This window comes from Myotis brandtii, unplaced genomic scaffold (genome assembly GCF_000412655.1).
Source record: "Myotis brandtii unplaced genomic scaffold, ASM41265v1 scaffold517, whole genome shotgun sequence".
NCBI lineage: Eukaryota > Metazoa > Chordata > Mammalia > Chiroptera > Vespertilionidae > Myotis > Myotis brandtii.
In genome coordinates, this window is record NW_005369706.1 from 3,231,854 (window position 1) to 3,251,142 (window position 19,289).

At 42.0% G+C, this 19,289-nt stretch overlaps 1 protein-coding gene across 1 annotated transcript in view; it reads left to right on the forward strand.

Annotated features, from left to right (window-relative positions):
* Positions 1-16: 16 nt before the first annotated feature.
* SLC38A1 (solute carrier family 38, member 1) overlaps positions 17-19,289 on the forward strand; it is a 75,535-nt gene continuing 56,262 nt past the window's right edge. The window contains exons 1-2 of the mRNA XM_014548594.1: positions 17-269; positions 18,217-18,330. The gene's annotated coding sequence lies outside the window, so the exon portion shown is untranslated. The remainder of the gene's footprint in view (positions 270-18,216; positions 18,331-19,289) is intronic.

The following is a 19,289-nucleotide window of genomic DNA, read 5'->3' on the forward strand; positions in this document are numbered from 1 at the left end:
TGCAATCCGCCCCTAGAGGAGGGAGCTAGGGGAGCGCGGGCTGGCTGCTCTGTCTGAAGGTCGCCGGGAACCGCCGCCCTTCACGTTCCTCGGAAATCAGCCATACCCCGCCAAGGCTCCCCGCCCAGCGCTCGCAGACAGAGGCCACGTTCTCCCGGCCGCGGCAGCTAGACCTTGACACAAAGGACATCACACCGCCGGGGATAAGATCCGGAAGGGAGGACACCTTGACTTCTCACCCTGTGACACTTTTCCCTTTATTGCCCAAGGTAGGGTGACTTTCCCGGCTCGAGAGAGCCAAGGGCGCGGCAGCGGGAGGAAAGGGATGTTGGCGATGTGCGGGGAGGAGGCGGTGACACAGAAGCCCTCCGTGCGGGCCTGGAAGGAAGGGGTGCGCGGCTGTGCCGGATGCATTTGGTTTTTGCTTTGGGGAAAGGGAAAGTCCAGGTCTCCTGTTGTTCCCAATGCACGTGGCAGCGTGAGGAGGCTCAGAGAGTCTTGATTTCACCTCCCCGCGGCGGTGGCTTACTTTTTGGTTCCGTTTTCATGGTGGGAGCGAGTGGCGCCCGACCTGGTTAAGTGGCACGAGGGTCAGGGACCTCGCAGGGCTGTCGGGAGAGCGCAGCCGATGCGAGGGCGCGACTGCATACCCGAGGAGTGTTTGCATCCTGGGCATTGGGGCAATTTCCTGTGTCCGTAGGGCCCAGAGGAGAGTGTGTGATGCCCCGAGGGTGTGCGGCCGGCCGGCTGGGTTTCCAGGACTGGCCTCGGAGCGCGAGTAAACCGGATCACATTTGCCGCCCCTTGCTCTAGCTCTGCCCATCTCAGTAACAGAGAGGAGGAGGAGGATGCCGGGGGAAGTTACTAAAGGATGCTAGCAGTGGTCACTGTCCTTTCCCGCCCTGAAGAGGTTCTTTCCAAAATCGAGGAGGGAGGAGGAGGAGGAAAGTGCTGGTCTGGGGACCAGGGTCGCTGGAGCTGGCGAACAAAAGGCCACCGCTTGCGCGTGGCCTGGGTTCGGACTGTCTCGCTTCCACTCCACCTCCTCGCCCCACCCCTAAACATGTTGCCACCAAAGGCCTTTAAACTGGCCGCGGTGCTGGGAGGAAAGCGCTCCACAGCCCTAGTGTGCGTCCCGCCCCCCCACCCCTCCGTATCCTCCTACCAGAGCGTCGGGCTCCTCTGTACCCACTGGGACCCCCACACCATCCGGGGCTGCCTGGGCGCTGCTCCCCTGCGGAATCTCCCGCCCTTGGATTTGGGCAGAACGGTAGTCAGAGAAGGTGCAAGTGCATATGGCGGCAAAAGGAATTTCGCGGTAACAGCGTTCCGGTGCCTTTTACAGGCTGCCTTGAGCTGGGGAGGGTGGTGCTACCATTGAAAGCCCTTTGTGTCTCGCTCTGCGGCGCAGACCCAGTTTTTATCGCACCTATGGATTTGACATCTCTGCGGTGGGTTAAAAAATTTTTTTTTCTTTTAGTATAAGAGGGAGGAGAGACTAAATCTACGGTTTGCAGACTGCAGGGCCCAGCAAGGCTGTAATTTGTCACCTTGATGGAAGAAATTGTGCAGTAACTCGTGCTTGTTCTGACGTCAGAGAGACAACGGAAAGAAAACCTGAGCTAGGTGGCTGCCTGCCCTCATTGTTACTAAACATCTCACGCAGGGTTGGGACCCTTGAAATCAATGTGAAACGGTCGGTCCCGGCACTAATCCCTGTGGGCCCCCTGGATTTTGGTTCACCCCCAACCTCAAATGGTTTTGATCTTCAGTCTCTTCAGTTCACAGTCTGTCCCTTAGGCATCGGGAAACCCACCTAGTTTGGTTGGAGGTCTTAACCTTGATGAGGGTTTATTCCCTTTAAAAAAGCACCCCACATATTCAATAAATACTTGGGGGTCGGGGAGGGGCTTATTTTGTGGCTGGCAGCAACTAACAAGACAGTTCCTGTGAGGCTTCTATTCTGGGGGCAGGGAGGAGACAGGCAATATATGCATGTATAAACGGCTTTCAGATATTTGTAAGTGCACTGCACTGGAGAAGCAAAGCAGGGTCATGTGGTGGGGGAGGGTGCTTGTGGTAGACGACCCTCTAGGAGTGCCGGTGTGAGAGGGTGACATTTGTCCTGAGACTCAGAGGCCAGGCGTCTCTGTCTATTGCCAGTCCTGTCTTTTCCTCACTCTGGATGGTACCTGAGGCCAAAACCAATCTACTCATCATTGTTCCTCTAATGTCCAGCAGAGTAGCTGCTTAATAAAATGCCCGTTGGATTGAGATCTTGGCCAATCTTCGTCTCATTCACCTCTTTATGCTAGTGTTGACCCCCCCCTTCTTTTCTACATCTCATTATTTTTTCTCCTTCTTCTAGGTTGAAACCTTAGTCTTTTTCTAGTCTGCTTCTGGCGTTCTCTCTTACCCTCTCCGCACTTCTGAGCAGCTGCCAGGCCCTTGCAGATGCCCCTCAAACCTGTTTTCTCATCCCCAGTCCCAATGTCCAAGTTCAAGTCCTCTGTCACCTGACCTAGACTTGGCGATTCAAGTAGGGTGTTGGGATACAAGAATCATGAAACAGACATGGAGGTGCCCTGAAGAAACCAGGAAATCCTTCCTCGGGGGAGGAAGATGCAAGCACAACACGTGGTTAAAAAGTAAAGTGGCTAATTGATGAGATATAACAGCTTTCTAGCTGGTCTTCTCCATGTCAAGCTCCCTTAATTCAATCTCGACACTTCCATGAGATCTGTATTTCTAAAACAATTTGCATTTTTTACAGGTAACTTTTAAAAATGTATATATATATATAAAATTTGATTTCAGAGAGGAAGGAAGAGATAGAAATATCAATGGTGAGAGAGAATCATTGATTGACTGCTTCCTGCACGCCCCACACTGGGTGGGGATCGAGCCCACAACCCGAGCATGTACCCTGACCAGGAATCCAACCCTGACCTCCTGGTTCCTAGGTCCACGCTCAACCACTGAGCCACACCAGCCAGGCTCAGTTTGCACTTTTTAATGACCTTGCTTCTAAAAATCTTCAGTGGGTTCCCATTGCCCACAACTAAAGTATAAAATCCTCAGCCAGGCACTCAGGACCCTCCACAATCTGACTCCTCACCTCTCTCCATCTCTTTGTCCCAGTTCACCTTGTGCCCTCCCTGTCACTTTTCTGCCTCAATATCAGTGTTGATTCCAGACTGGAATGCCTACTGAAATTCTATATATTTGTGAAGGCCTAGCCCAATGCCAATTTTCTACCTCTTTGAATGTGTTCACTGATCACCTTTTAGCATTTTCATAAAGATTTGTTTACCTTCTACCATTTGCACTGTTGTCACTCCAGGTGATGGAAGGTGGGAGATAAGGCCACAGGCTTTGAGTAAGATGTAAATACAGTCCGCCCTTGGTATCCAGCGTTCTGTATCCTTGGATTCAACCAAGCACAGATAAAAAATACTTTTTAAAAATGTTATGTTGTGCCCTAACTGGTTTGGCTCAGTGGATAGAGCGTCAGCCTGCGGACTGGAGGGTCCCAGGTTCGATTCCAGTCAAGGGCATGTACCTTGGTTGCGGGCACATCCCCAGTAGGAGGTGTGCAGGAGGCAGCTGATCGATGTTTCTCTCTCATCGATGTTTCTAACTCTCTATCCCTCTCCCTTCCTCTCTGTAAAAAGTCAATAAAATATATATTTTTTAAAAATGTTATGTTGTTGCTGACTTGTACCATGTAGTTAAGCCTATCGTGGTTGTGTCTGTATTAAACAAGACAGTATAACAATTATTTACATACCACTTACATTGTTTTAGATATTATAAGTAATCTAAAGGTGATTTAAAGTGTATGGGAAGATGTGTGTAGGTGATATACAGAAACTATGACATTGTACATAAAGAACTTGAGCTTCCATGGATTTTAATATCCACAGGGGTTCTGGAACCAATCCTCTTAGGATATCAAGGGATGACTTATTCCAGGTCTTAACTTACCAGCGTAGGGACGTTGGGTAAGTTGTTTAGCATCTCTAAACCTCAGGGTGCTTTGTTTGTTGGTTTGTTTGTTTGTTTGTTTAATGGAAATAATGATCATAATGATGATGATGGTGACAGTAGTGGTACCCATCTTATTGAGTTATCCTGAATATTTAATTAAGATAATGGATGTGAAGTGCTTGGCATGGTGTTAGCATTCCATCTATATTGAATTAAAAGGAACTTGGGGTTTCTATCCTATCCTAGGGAGTGGGGAAAGTTGATCAGTCAAGTTCCCCTTACCTCTGATATTCTATGACTCTCTAATCATGTAAAAATGCTTTTCAGAAAATAATATCTGAGGGAAACTACCCGAATCTTTTCAATCTGGGAGAATATGCATCTGTGAAGGGTGGTGTGGGGGTGGGGAAAGTATGTGTGTGGAAGTAAGAACATTCAAAATCACATCATAGATCTCAAAAAAAAAAAACACCCAAACAAACCACACCTTGAAACATTGACCCTAAACTGAGTCATTGTTATACTTACTTTTGAAATTTAAACACATTATATTAATTGGTTTTCTAGGGACCACCTATGTGTCAGGAATTTAGTGATTAGGAATGCCCCCATGGTTTGGGGAAACTGCAGGCACTGGGGTTGCAATCAAGGGACTCGGCCTCAAGTGAAGTTACCATGTGTCTTTGCCAATAATTAACTGGGTGCACTTGGGCAATTCGTTTTACATTTTTATGCCTCATTTATCATCTGTCTAAGGCTAATAATAGTATCTGAGCTGCCTAACTCAGAATTGTGAAGATAAAATGAGAACGGAATCTAGAAAATCCTTGAGCAAGTTAAAGGAACTATAATCATCTGAGGTTAAACACACTGCTAATGTTTATTTTATTATTATTATTTTTTAAAACATATTTTATTGATTTTAGAGAGAAACATCAATGATGAGAGAAAATCATTGATTGGCTGCCTCCTGCACGCCCCCTACTGGGGTTCGAACCCGCAGCTCAGGCATGTGCCCTTGGCCAGAACCCAACCTGGGACCCTTCAGTCCACAGGCTGACGCTCTATCCAGTGAGCCAAACCAGCTAGGGCATCACACTGCTAATGTTTAGAAGATGGGTTTAGATTAGTGACTCTCAACTCTGCCTTCACATTGGTCTTATCTGGGTCTTTTTAAAGCTTTGAATGCCCAGACTCCATTTCCAGAGATTCAGATTTAGTTAGCCTGGGGTAGAGCCAAGACATGAGAGTTAAAAAACAAACAAACACACTCAACAAACACCAGGGATAATTCTAGTATGCAGTGGTTTGGAATTAAAAGCAGAAAAAACAGAATCAGAAATTACATGAAGACCTCCATATGTCATTTGATAAAATCGTAGTAATCTGAAATCATGATGGCTTTTCCCTTGACTCAACTAAACCAACCAGTTGTTGACATCATGGAGCCACAGCCTCAGGTTACAATTTATAACCTGAATTTCCCCAATATAGAAGCCTGTCCAGTGAGTGATACAGCTGCAGAGGCATAAAGATTTAATGTGTGGGATCTCAGTTTCCATCCCTTAGGAGTGACAAAGAAGATTGGGAAAGAACGAGACAATGGAAAGCAGAAGGAAAAGGATAGGCTAGGGCCCAAGGTATTGGGGGGGCGGGGGCGGGGACAGGGAAGGGAGGAGAAGAGGCTCTGAGTGGGAGAGAGACAGGACAGAGTACAGGGAAGAAGTTGTGTTTGGTTTATTCAACTGGTTTTCTTAAGGTTATAAACTGGTGGCTATAGAACCAAATGAAGCCTGTGGCTGTGTTTTGTGTGACCTACAGTTTCTTTTAAAATTGTGTGGCATTAGTTGTCAACATTTAAATATCATAATTTCATTTAAAATCTGGGTCTCTTGCATTTCTTGAAAAAAGAAGAAAAACATCTGGCTTTTTCTTACTAAAATAGATGGGATACATGTTCTTTAGTTGCTTATGCCCAATCTGCTTTGCTCACTTATTCTGCCTACCTGGGCCCTGGCTGCATTTGTTTTTAACCCTGAGTCTAAATCTATAGGTCTTAATGCACGTTAGAATCCTCTGGAGAGCATTTGAAATATCCATGCTTGGATGGGATCCTAGGTCAATTAAATTAGAAACTGGTGTGTGTTGGAAGGAAGCTTATCACTATTATTATTTTAAATCTTTAAAAAATTTATTTTTTATTTTTATTGAATTTATTGGAATGACATTGGTTAACTAAATTATATAGGTTTCAAGTGTATAATTTTATAATACATCATCTGTAAATTGTATTGTGTTCACCACCCAAAGTCAAGTCTTCTTCTGTCACCGTTTACCCTCTTTACCCTCTTCCACCTGCCCTACCCCCCTTACCTCTAGTAAACACCATACTGTTGTCTGTCTATGAGGTTTGTTGTTTTGTTTTGTTTTATTTTGCTTAATTTTTCACCCAGCCCTACAACCCCCCCCTCTTCTAACAGCTGTCAGTCTATTTTCTATATCTGTTTCTATTTTGTTTATTTTGTTCATTAGGTTCCACATATAAGTGAGATTATATGGTATTTGTTTTTCTCTGACTGGCTTAATTAACTTAGCATAATACCCACCATGTTCATATGTGTTGTTGCAAAAGGTAAGATTTCCTTCTTCTTCTTTATTTTTTTACTGTGGAGTAGTATTCCATTGTGTAAAGGTACCACAGCTTTTTTATCCACTCATCTACTGATGGGCACCTGGGCTGCTTCCAAATGTTGGCCATTTTAAACAATGCTGCAATGAGCATAGGGGTTCATTCTTTTGAATTAGTGTTTTGGGTTTCTTTGGATATATTCCCAGAAGTGGAATCGCTGGGTCATAAGGCAGTTCCATTTTTAATTTTTGAGATAACTTCATACTGTTTTCCACAGTGGCTGCATCAGTTTTTATTCCTACCAAAAGTGCACCTGGAGAGGGTTCCCTTTTCTCCACATCCTTGCCAACACCTGTTGTTTGTTCATCTATAATAATAAAAGCATAATATGCAAATCAACCGAACAGCAGAACGACTGTCTGGACAACCACACTATGACACACACTGGCGCCAGGCCAGCCAAGGCGGGTGCAATGCAATTGGTCGGGTGCAATGCAATTGGTCGGGGGGTAGGGTGGGGGGAACTGGGGGAGGGGCGCCCCATCTCCCCATGATCACGCTGCAGAGGGAGGTCCAGGCCACCCTCTGTGCAGAGATCACGGAGCCCTGGCCGGTGGGCAGGGACTCCCTCTGCTGGGCGATTGTTCGCCCCAAAGAGGGAGGCCCAGGCTACCCAGCTGGCGGCGCTGTGATGGAGGCCCAGGTCAGCCAAGCGATCGCACCCCACGCCTGTCACCCGCAGAGGGAGGTGACTGGTGGCGGGGGAGAGGGGGCAGTGCCGCACAGATGGCAAGCAGTGGCAATGGTGGCAGCAGGGCCAGCTGCCAGCAGTCAGGAGAAGGAAAGCCCCAATAGGCCCTGATCACCGGCCAGGCCTAGGGACCATAACCAAGGGGTCCCAGATTGCGAGAGGCCACAGGCGAGGTTGAGGGACACCCCCCCCCCCGCCAATGCACAAATTTTGTGCACCAGGCCTCTAGTTTATTGATAATAGCTATTCTGACAGGTGTGAGCTGATATCTCATTGTGGTTTTAACTTGTATTTTTCTGATGATTGGTGATGTTGAGCATCTTTTCATGTGTCTATTGGCCATTTGTATGTCCTCTTTGGAGAAGTTTCTATTCAAGTTCTTTGCCCATTTTAAAAATTGGATTGTTTGTTTTTTGTGTTGAGTCGAATAAGTTCTTTATAAATTTTGGGTATTAACCCCTTACCAGATATAATAGCAGATATATTCTCCTGTTCAGTGGGTTGTCTTTTCATTTTGTTGATGGTTGGTTTCCTTGCTGTGCAAAAGCTTTTTAGTTTGATGTAGTCCCATTTGTTTATTTTTTCAGTTTGTTTCCCTTGCCCGAGGAAACATATCAGAAAAAACGTTGCTATAAGAAATATCCAAGATTTTACTGCCTATGTTTTCTTCTAGGATTTTTATGGTTTTGGGTCTTACATTTAATTCTTTAATCCTTTTTGAGTTTAATCTTGTGTGCTGTATAAGAAGGTGGTCTAGTTTCTTTTCTTTCTTTTTTTTTTGCACCTATCTGTCCAACACAATTTTCCAGTACCATTTATTTAATAGACTACCTTTACCCCATTGTATATTCTTGCCTTCTTTGTTGAATATTAATGACCATAAATATATGAGTTTATTTCTGGGCTGTCTAATCTGTTTCATTGATCTATGTGTATGTTTTTATGACAGTACCATGCTGTTTTGATTATTATGGCCCTGTAGTATAGTTCAATATCATTTGCATGGTTACTCCAACTTTGCTTTTCTTTCTCAAGATTGTTGTGGCTATTCAGGATCTTTTGTAGTTCCATATAAGTTTTTGGAATATTTGTTCTAGTTCTGTTAAATACATCATTGATATCTTGATAGGAATTGGGTTGAATCTATAGATTGTTTTGGGTATTATGGACATTTTAATGATATCAATTCTTCCTATCCATGAACATGGTATATGCTTCCATGTAGTTGTATCTATTTCAATTTATTTCTTCGGTGTTTTATAATTTTCCAAGTACAGGTCTTTTACATCCTTGGTTAAACTTATTCCAAGGTATTTTATTTTTTGATGCAGTTTTAAATGGGATTAGTTTCTAAGTTTCTCTTTCTAATAGTTCATATAGTTTCTTATAGTTCCCTTATTGGTGTACGTATAAAAATGCAACTGATTTCTGGATATTTATTTTGTATCCTACTACTTTACTGAATTAATCTATCAGTTCTAGTAGTGTTTTGGTGGAATCTTTAGTGTTCTCTCTATGAAATATCATGTCATCTACAAATAATGACAGTTTTGCTTCTTCCTTTTCAATTTGGTTGCCTTTCATTTCTTCTTCTTGTCTGATTGCTGTGGCTAGGACTTCCAGTACTTTGTTGAATAAGAGTGGTGAAAGTGGACATCTCTGTCTTGTTCCTGATCTTAAGGGACACACTTTTCATTTTTGCCCATTGAGTATGATATTGGATGTGGGTTTGTCATATTTGTCTTTATTATGTTGAACTAGAGGCCCGATGCACAAATTCGTGCATCAGTGGAGTCCCTCAGCCTGACCTGTGGCCAAAACCAGCTCTCTGACATCCCCTGAGGGGTCCCAGACTGCGAGAGGGTGCAGGCCAGGCCGAGGGACCCCACTGGTGCGTGATTGGGGCCGGGGAGGAATGCGAGAGGTTGGCCAGCCAGAGAGGGACCGCGGGAGGGCTCCAGGGCATGTCCAGCCTGTCTCGCTCAGTCCTGGTCAGCCAGACCCCAGCAGCAAGCTAACCTACTGGTCAAGAGTCTGCCCCCTGGTGGTCAGTGCACATCATAGCGACTGGTCATGTGGTCGACTATCTGCCCCCTGGTGGTTAGTGCACGTCATAGCGAGCGGTTGAGTGACCTTAGCATATCATAAGCATATTACGCTTTGATTGGTTGAATGGCTGACCAGACGACCAGACACTTAGCATATTAGGTTTTTATTATATAGGATTATGTTCCCTCTATTCCCACTTTGCTGAGAGATTTTACCATAAATGGGTACTGAATTTTATCAAATGCTTTTTCTGCATCTATTGATATTATCATGTCGTTTTTATCCTTCATTTTGTTTATGTGGTGTGTGACATTTATTAATTTGCAGGTATTGTACCAACTTTGCATCCTCAGAATAAATCTCACTTGATCATGGTATAAAATCTTCTTAGTGGATTGCTGGATCTGGTTTGCTAATATTTGTTGAGGATATTAGCATCAATCAGGTATTGGCCTATAATTTCCTTTCTTTGTAGTGTCCTTATCTGGTTTTGGAATTGAATAATGATGGCCTCATAAAATAAGCTTGGGAGTCTTCTCTCCTCTTGTATGTTTTGGAATAGTTTGAGAAGGATAGGTATTAGTTCTTATTTGACTGTTTTATAAAATTCATCTGTGAAGCCATTAGGTCCAGGACTTTTGTTTATTGGGTGGTTTTTAAAAATTTTTTTTTTTTATTACTACTTCAGTTTCAGTAGTTGTAATTGATCTGTTCAGATTTTCTGATTCTTTCTGATTCAGTTTTGGAAGATTGTATGTTTCTAGGTATTTATTCATTTCGTCCAGATTGTTCAATTCCTTGGCATATAGTTGTTCATAACATGTTCTTACAATTCCTTATATTTCTGTGGAGTCAGTTATTCTCTTTCATTTTTGATTTTATTTATTTGGATCCCCTCTTTTTTTCTTGATGAGTCTGGTTAAATGTTTGTCAATCTTGTTTATCTTTTCAAAGAACCAGCTCTTGGTTTCATTGATCTTTTGTATTGTTTTTTAGACTATTTCATTTATTTCTGCTCTGAATTATTATTATTTCTTTTCTTTTACTCATTTTGGGCTTTGTTTATTGTTCTTTTTTTAGATCCTTTAAGTGTAAAGTTAGATTGTTTGAGATTTTTCTTATTTCTTGAGGTAGGCCTGTAATGCTATGAATTTCCCTCTTTAGACTGCTGTCACTGTTGTCCCATAGATTTTGGGAGTGTGTGTTCCCATTTTTATTTGTTTCAAAGTATCTTTTGATTTCTTCTTTGATCTTCATTGTTAATCCATTCATTGTTTAGTAGCATGTTATTTAGCTTCCATGTCGTTTTTTTTTCCTTTTTTTCCCTTGTAATTGAGTTCTAGTTTTTATCATTATGGCCAGAGAAGATGCTTGATATTATTTCAATCTGCTTATATTTATTGAGACTTGTTTTGTATCTTAACATGTGGTCCATCCTAGAATATGTCCCATGTGCACTTGAAAAGAATGTATATTCTGCTGCTTTGGGGTGAAATGCTCTGAAGATAGCAATCAATTAAATCCTTTAAGGCTGCTGTTTCCTTTTTGATTTTCTGTGTGGAAAATCTATCCATTGATGTTAATGGGATTTTAAAAAACCCCTAGTATGGCTAAATTACTGTTGATCTATGGTTATATCCTCTTGTTGGATTGATCCATTTAACATTATATAATATCCTTCTTTGTCTCTTGTTATGGCCTTTGTTTTGAAGTCTATTTTGTCAAAAATAAGTATTTCTGCCCCAGTTTTTAAAAAATTTTCATTTGCATGAAATATCTTTTTCTACTCTTTACTTTTATTCTATGTGTATCTTTTGTGTATCTTTCATTCTGAGGTGGGTCTCTTGTAGAGTGCATATGTATGGGTCTTATTTTCTTATTAATTCAGCTCCCCTATGTCTTTTGAATGGAGCATTTAAGGCATTTACATTTAAAGTGACTATTGATAGATATATATTTATTGCCATTTTATTATTTTTTAAATAAAATGTTTATTGTTGGAAGTATTACATATGTCCCACACACACACACATTAACCCTCCAGGCCCTTACCACCTCACTGTCTGTGTCCATGGGTCATGCATATATGCATACAAGTTTCTTTGGTTGATCTCCTCCCACCCAGCCACCCAGCCCCACCTTCCCTCTGCTGGGTGTGGGTGTGTGTGGAAAAGACCAAGCTGCACACCAAGACCAGCTTTTTACCAGCACTGGGCCCAGGGGCAAGTCAGCAAAAGTCCCAAGGCATCCCAAGATCTGCCTCCACCTGCTCGTTGCCTGACAGGCTCCGTCATTGAAAGATACTCTGGTGGTACTCGAGTTGCATGAGGCAGGTTCTCAGTGAGTTGCCAGGTAGGGGCGAGCAGTGTTCACCAGACCGATACAGGTTCAAACTTAGTGCCGGTGCTGGGTCTGAAGTCACTCAGCTAATGTCCCAGGATAGATCAAATCCACCTGCCACCTGCCGGGTGCTGGCAGACCTTTATGGCGGCACAGGTTCTCAGAGAGTCATCAGAGTGAGGCCAGCAGAGTTTATCACACCAACATTTGGCTGTCTGAAGGGTGGGCTCTGCACCACCCGAGAGAGTTAGGGGAAATGGTCCCCATCCTAGAGCCACTCCACTTAGTCTCCTAGATTATTTTTTTAAAGCATCTGAAGTGATTCCTATTTCTAGTCAGAACTGAGGACTACTGGTCTAAGTCACCTATTCAAAAGATTTGTCCATAAGTCCATCATCTTGTCTCTGATTATGATCCATTAAGAAATAGTCTATAGAGTCATAAATCCAGAGGATTTTAGAACTGGGGGAGATCTTTGAGAGTGTATCAGTGAACCTGCCTTTCCCATTTTAAGGTGAGAATAGAGAGGCCCAGAGAAGGAAAAGACTATAACATCATTTAGAATTGGATTATAAAATGTTTTCTTTTTCAAATAAAGGTATGTTTTAAAATGTTTCTATTTATAAGTGATCCTCTTTACATGCACCATTTTGTGGTGCTTTAAAATTCTTATTATTTGTTTTTTAAAATATTTTGTTGGGAATTAACTGTCATAGCTTAGCCAGGACTTAACAATAAACAAACCCCCATTCATTGTTTTTTTATATATATATATTTTTTTATTGATTTCAGAGAGGAAGAGAGAGATATAAACATCCATGATGAGAGAGAAACTGATCACCCACCTCCTGCACACCCCCTATTGGGTATCGAACCCGCAACCCGGGCATGCGCCCTTGACAGGAATCGAACCTGGGACCCTTCAGTCCACAGGCCGACGCTCTCTCCACGGAGCTAAACTGGCTAGGGCCCATTCATTGTTTTTAATTCAATAGCAATCCTTGAACAGAGATATCAATTGAGCAGATACATACATGTGCCAATAAAAAGAATTTTCTCAAAGGCTGTTCTTCCCAGGCTGTTTTCAACTATATAAGTTTTTAGTAATTACTTAACTATGAATTTTTGTTGGTGAAAAAGATATTTTTAACTTTGTGGTATTTACACTGCTCAGGTACACTCACTGCTCTAATTAAATTATGCTTCAATAAAAAAAGTAATATGTAGTCATTTTCCTATATCCAGTTATAGTTTGAATTCATTAACTTCTGGAGTTTATCAGTATTTTCTGTCTTTGGAGAAATCACAACATTTTCAAAACATCTGCATAGGGGTAGGTTAATTCCCAGGCATCATAGGCTGGGTATATTGACAACATACCTTTAAAACATCACATGGGCACCTGAACAGAAGAGGAATCGTGGAGCTGTAGGAGCAGGTGTCAGGATACGGTGAACAAGATAGGATTCGGGGGACAATCTGTCTAAGGAAGTGAGCGGCTCATTTCCCTGCCCCAAACAGAGTTTCCTTTAACACAGAGCTTCTCACCCTCAGCACTACTGAGTTTGGGGGCCAGATAACTCTTTGTTGGGGCTGGTTTCCTGAGCATTGTATGTTTAGCAGCATCCCTGATCTCCTTCCACGAGAAGCTGGCAGCACCCCTTCACTTGTGAGGATCAAAATGTCTCCAGACATTGCCAAATGCCTCCCAAAGGATGGGGAGCATTTAATAGAAGGCTTTAATGTAACATTCATCACAGGTGAACACTCAGTCACGGGTTGGTCATTGGAGAAAGACATCACAGAGAAATTTGGTTTGAAATTGAAAAATAAAAAAGCAGGCAAGCAAGCTGGGCTTTGAAAGAAATGTAGACATGGGCTTGGTGGGAAGGAGTGGGAGGGAATTAGTTCAGGGCCAAGGGATTGATGTGAACAAAGCAGAAAACTGGGTAACATTGCAGGACTGGGAGGTTCAGAAAGAAAGTCATAGAAGAGAAAAATTAAGGAGAACTTTATGAGCAATCGAGGCTTTGAATTTGAGGTTCCAGAGATTAGACTTTATCCTGTAGACATTAGGAGCAATTATGACTGGTGGGGTAGGGGGAGAGGAATGTATAAGACATATTTTCAGGAAGAATCTGTGTCTGTAGGTGGGAGAAGGGAGGGATCAGTACGTAGCATGGAGGAAAGCAACGGGCAAAGTCAGGATTGTGGCGTTGAAAAGAATGAGAGGAAGGGAAGGGGCACTGTGAAAGAATGTTGATAAGACTTAGTGACTGATTAGATATGAGGTAGCAATGAAGTGATATCCAGCTGGATTCCAGGTCTAAGGGATGAGGAGAATGAACATTATCTTTAACAGAAACGGAAAAGGTGATGTGTGAGGTCAGGTGACGCATTCAGTTAGGCATGTGGAGTTCGAGGGAATGGCAGACATCCACATGGAGAAGTCCAGAGGGCAGCTGTAGTCTAGATAGAGTTTGTGGAAATTTTTCTGAGCAGGAAGGAACCTGAAAGTTCATCTCCCTCCACCCTTCTCATTTTACAGATGAAGAAACATGTGGCACGTTAAGTGATGTGCTTATTACCAAGTAGTATTTATGAGGGAGATCCTATTTCATAATCCAAAGGAATTCTAGTTTTACGAAATGAAAATGCCTGGGGAAGAAAGGTGCCCTGTGAGATGAACATGACACTACAGCCTTGAAACCGTAAAAAGGAAAGACTTTGGAGGAAAGCATGGGGGGCGAGAGCCACCCCTACACTGAGGGGCGGGAGGGAGGCGGGAAGAAGGGAGCTGGCAAAGGAAGCCAAGAAGCAGCACTTGAGGAGGCCGTGAGGAGCAAGTTGGTGGAGGTCAGTGAACAGTGCTCCATGCTCCTGAAGGAGCTGAAGAGCATGCGGACCGAGAAAAAAAGGCCTCTTGTCTTGATTAGGAAGTAGTAGCATTGTAGCCACCATAGTCACCGTAGCTTACAAGAACCAGGCCGGGCCCTGGCTGGTTTGGCTCAGTGGATAGAGCGTCGGCCTGCGGACTGAAGGGTACCAGGTTCGATTCCGGCCAAGGGCACATGCCTGGGTTGTGGGCTCGATCCCCAGTAGGGGATGTGCAGGAGGCAGCCAATCAATGATTCTCTCTCATCATTGATGTTTCTATCTCTCTCTCCCTCTCTCTCTGAAATAAATAAAAATAAATAAAAATTAAAAATAAAAAAAAAAAAGAACCAGGCCGGGCACTGCTGTAAGTGCTGCACATGGACCCAATCGTGGAATCATTATAACGACTGTACGAGGTGGGTCTTACTTTATCTCTATTTTACAGAAGAGGAAACTGAGGCGAAGAGGCATTAACCTACTTGCCCAGGGTCACACAGCTCCTAAATGGCGGAGCCAGAGTTTGCCAGTCGGGCGTGGTTTCGGGGGAATGATGAGGCCAGGAGCAAGTTGTTCAGCCTGTTGGCAGTAAAGAGAGGAGGGGCAGGTGGTAGTTCATAGTTCTAGACACGGTTACTTTCCAGATACAGAGCTGAGAGTGACTGACAGAAGTCGGGGAAGCCAGCAGAGATGAAATGGCGATACAGGGTCCTAGCACACCTGAGATCACTAGCGCTGGTTACGTTGTGAGGTTTGAGTGAGGATAGAGAAAACACCTTTTCTTCTTAGATTGCTGCCTGGCTCCCAGCCTGTTCACCACCAAAGGCCATTTTTATTATTCCCCACCTCCCAAGGGCCTCAGGTTTTCAAAGATTTTGAGTATCCACTTTAAGCTTTTATTTTAATTGAAGTATAATTGATATGTAGTGCAACATCCAGGTCTTAACTATACTGTTTAATGAGTCTTGACTACATCGTTAATGTATTAATTCATTTTCCATTTTTATTACTTGAAGATATATAAAATTGCCAGTTAGAATCTAGGATTGTCACATCACATTAATACAATCTAGCCAAAAGCAAGCATACCTGACATTTTAGTTAACCTGTTTAGCCTGTTTGAATTTCCAAAATACAGAAAAGCAGCTCTTAGGTCCTTACCATTACCATCTAAGAGCCTGTTGATTCAAAGACCCCACGTGGGTAAGGAGGCTCAGTGAGTTATTGGGAGAGATGGCAGGAAGAACAGGACCCTGTGGGCCTTAGAACCACTGCCCTTACTGTCAGGATTGCTTCTCAGGAGTTGAGCACGGAGAGGTGTGATTTTATTGGTTCTTCAGAATAAAAAACATACAAACAGTGGTTCATAATAATTTAAAAACTAAGTGAATGTGACTGGATACTTAGTGATATTAAAGAATTCTTGTCATTTTTTTAGTTTTGATAGTGATGTGGCAATATTGTTTGAAAAGATAGTTTTTCCCTTTTAGAAATACGTGCTGAAATATTTACAGAGATAGGATATCTGGAATCTGCTTTAAAATAATTCTATGTGACAGTGGGGGTAAAATTTCAACCAGACTGGCTTGAATTGATAATAGTTGAAGTTGGTACCTGGGAGTTCATTATTCTATTCTGTTCACATTTACATATGTTTAAAAGTTCCCATAATAAAAGAATGTAAAAGGGAAGAAATTATAAAATTATGAATACTAGTCAGGGTTTAGTATAACAGGCATCTTCCTATGTGTGTTAAACAAAAGGATTTAACATAGGGAATTAAGTGCCTGTAAAATTGTTAGAAGAAATGACACAGCAGGTCTAGGCCAGGCCTTTCGGAATAATGACCAGAAAATCACCATTCAACTGACCTGCTAAGGAAACTGCTACCTGTGCCTCCATCAGGAAGCTGGGAAACCAGGAAACCAGGAAGCTGGTTCCTCCTTGTCTCCACTGCATGTTCCAGGAACACATCACTTGAGCCAATCTGATTATCAGGAACCCATAGACACAATTGTTGGCTCCAGTGCTGTCTGCTTCACCTGATAGAATTGGACCAGCCAAACGGATGCCTTGTCCCCAGCACCTTGCCCTCTGATTGGTGGAATCTAAATCAGATCTAGAACCCAAGCTGCAAAGGGACATGGGAAATATAGTTTTCAATTCTCCTCCTCTGTAGAACTGGACTACAACGAAGTGGGAGCAAATATTTGAGAGGAACAATCCACTACAAAGTATATTAGCAATTGAAACTGTATTTCAGCTTATTTATCCCCAAAAGTAATTTTGAACAATGTTTCAGTTACACTACATTCTTTGGTTTGGTTTTCCCTGTAGAATCTTTAAATCAGCTCCCGTAAACCTCCTGTTCCTCAAGAAACATGTACAGTATCTTGCTCTCCTTACTCTAACTGGGCTCATCTGAATGGGCTCACAAGGCTGTTCTGTGCACATTTGGTCTCTGTGTCTTTGCCTATGCTGTTCCCAGTACTGCACAAGAAATGCCTTTCCTATCCCCCAGTCTAAATCCTACCTATTTTTAGATATTGTGCAGGTCTTAACACTGTAAAACCTTACCTGATTTCTCAAGGCCCCATTTACTTTCCTTCCTTTCCTGCCTCCCTCCTTCCTCCCACCCCTCCTTCCTTTGTTCCTTCCTGTATGTACATATGTATGTATGTCTGTCTCTGAAATCCTTCTGGACTTATTCTTTGTTCTGCCATATAGTTTGGTTCTATCATGCAAATGTTTTATGGTATATTATCACTTTATGTGGGATGGTGTTGCTTGTTTAAATAGGCTGTAAGCCATGTAAAGCCAGACAAGTTTGCATATCCTCTCCTTTGCTACCTAACACCATGAAGAGCAGAGAATAAGTTTATGTATTTTACATTGATCGTATTAATAACATGTGCCAATAAGCATACCAACATAATAATGTAGTGAAGGATCAGAAATGTCTGTGCTGAGTAAATTGTAATTTGTTATCTAATATAAATGTCGAGAGAGTAATTATGGTTGTGTTAACATCAAGATCTTCACATGATGACCCCATTCAGCTTTTTAATTAGTTTTATAGTCTGATAATTGCTTTGATCTTTCAGTGACACTATAATTTTTTGTTTCTTGAACTCCACCTGTACCCCATGCCTCCGTGCTATTGATTATCTTCTCCTTCACTGAGAAGTCTCAGCTCACGCCTCAGCTCTGCCTGTCAATCTTCTGTCCACCAAGCAGTGTAACTGACCAGTAGTAACATGTTGGCCATCAATTTATGGTATAGTCAAGCGGCTAAACAATCATTAGAAGTAATTGTGTAGACCTGTGTTTACTGACATAACTCAGTGTAGGAGACCATATCTTGTAAGTGAAAAATATGTTTTTAAACTCTATGGTATGATTTCCGTTTTTAGAAATGTATACATATTTTTTCATGTGTAGACCTGTGTTTACTGACATAACTCAGTATAGGAGACCATATCTTGTTAAGTGAAAAATATGTTTTTAAACTCTATGTTATGATTTCCGTTTTTAGAAATGTATACATATTTTTTCATTTGTATTCATTCTTTTCATTTAACAGTATTTATTGAGTGCCTACTGTGTACCAGGCGCTATCTCTATGTGCATACAAAAACCCTGGAAGGTCATACGCCAATATATATACACTGATCGTCTCTGCTTGCTGAGATAACAGGTGACTTTTTTCTTTTTACTTGTTTCCTTCTTCATTTGCAAACTTGTTTTTTATAATTTTTATACAAAAACCTGTATTATTTATTAATAAGGAACTGGTATGTTTTTTAAAAGCACTTCTTCAAAATGCTTACAATATAAAGCTACATAAAAATAGGTTTAAAGAAGTCTAAAATCCTAATTATAAATAAAATAGAGAGAGGAGGAGGGAACCTAGAGAGGGAGAAAGAGAAGAAAGAAAAGAGGAAAGACATGAAAATTCAGCAGTGGCTATTTTGGGATGGTGGGATTCTTTTACAATGTCTGTTCTAAAGACTCTACAGTGAACCTGTATTAGTTTTAGGATCAGAAAAAATATTTTTTTTCTTTTTCAAGACCCAGTGCAAATGTGACATTTCTGTGATGCTGCCTCAGACCCCTGAATCTGACTTTTCCCAAACTTTCACATCCCTTCCTCACCTGACACTCAATAAATATGAACAGTGAGTGGATTGTGTTTTCTGCATGCGGCCTCAACCTTAGTGACAGGTGTCACTAACTTTGTTAACTTTTCCCATTTTTCAGTCTTCATTTTCAAGAATAATTAGATTTCAGATACGTTATTTCACAACAATAAATATTTATTCTTAAAAAAAAAAGATTAGGGCACACACTATACATGGACAAGGAAAGACCATGTGAGGACATAGTAAGGAGGCAGCTATCTGCAAGCCAAAGAGAGGGGCCTCAGAAGGAGGTGTGGACTTGATCTTGGATTGCTAGCTTCCAGACTACGAGAAAAAAAAAATTCTCTTTAAGCCAAAGGGGGGGAAAAGTATTCTATATGATTAACTTAGTATTGGTGTTTGCCCAATACTGACATATTTTTAGTGGCCAGGATTTTCTGTATTCTTTTTATTCTTTCCTCTTTTTGTCCATTTTTAAATGACTGGTTTTATGTATATATGTGTGTATATATAT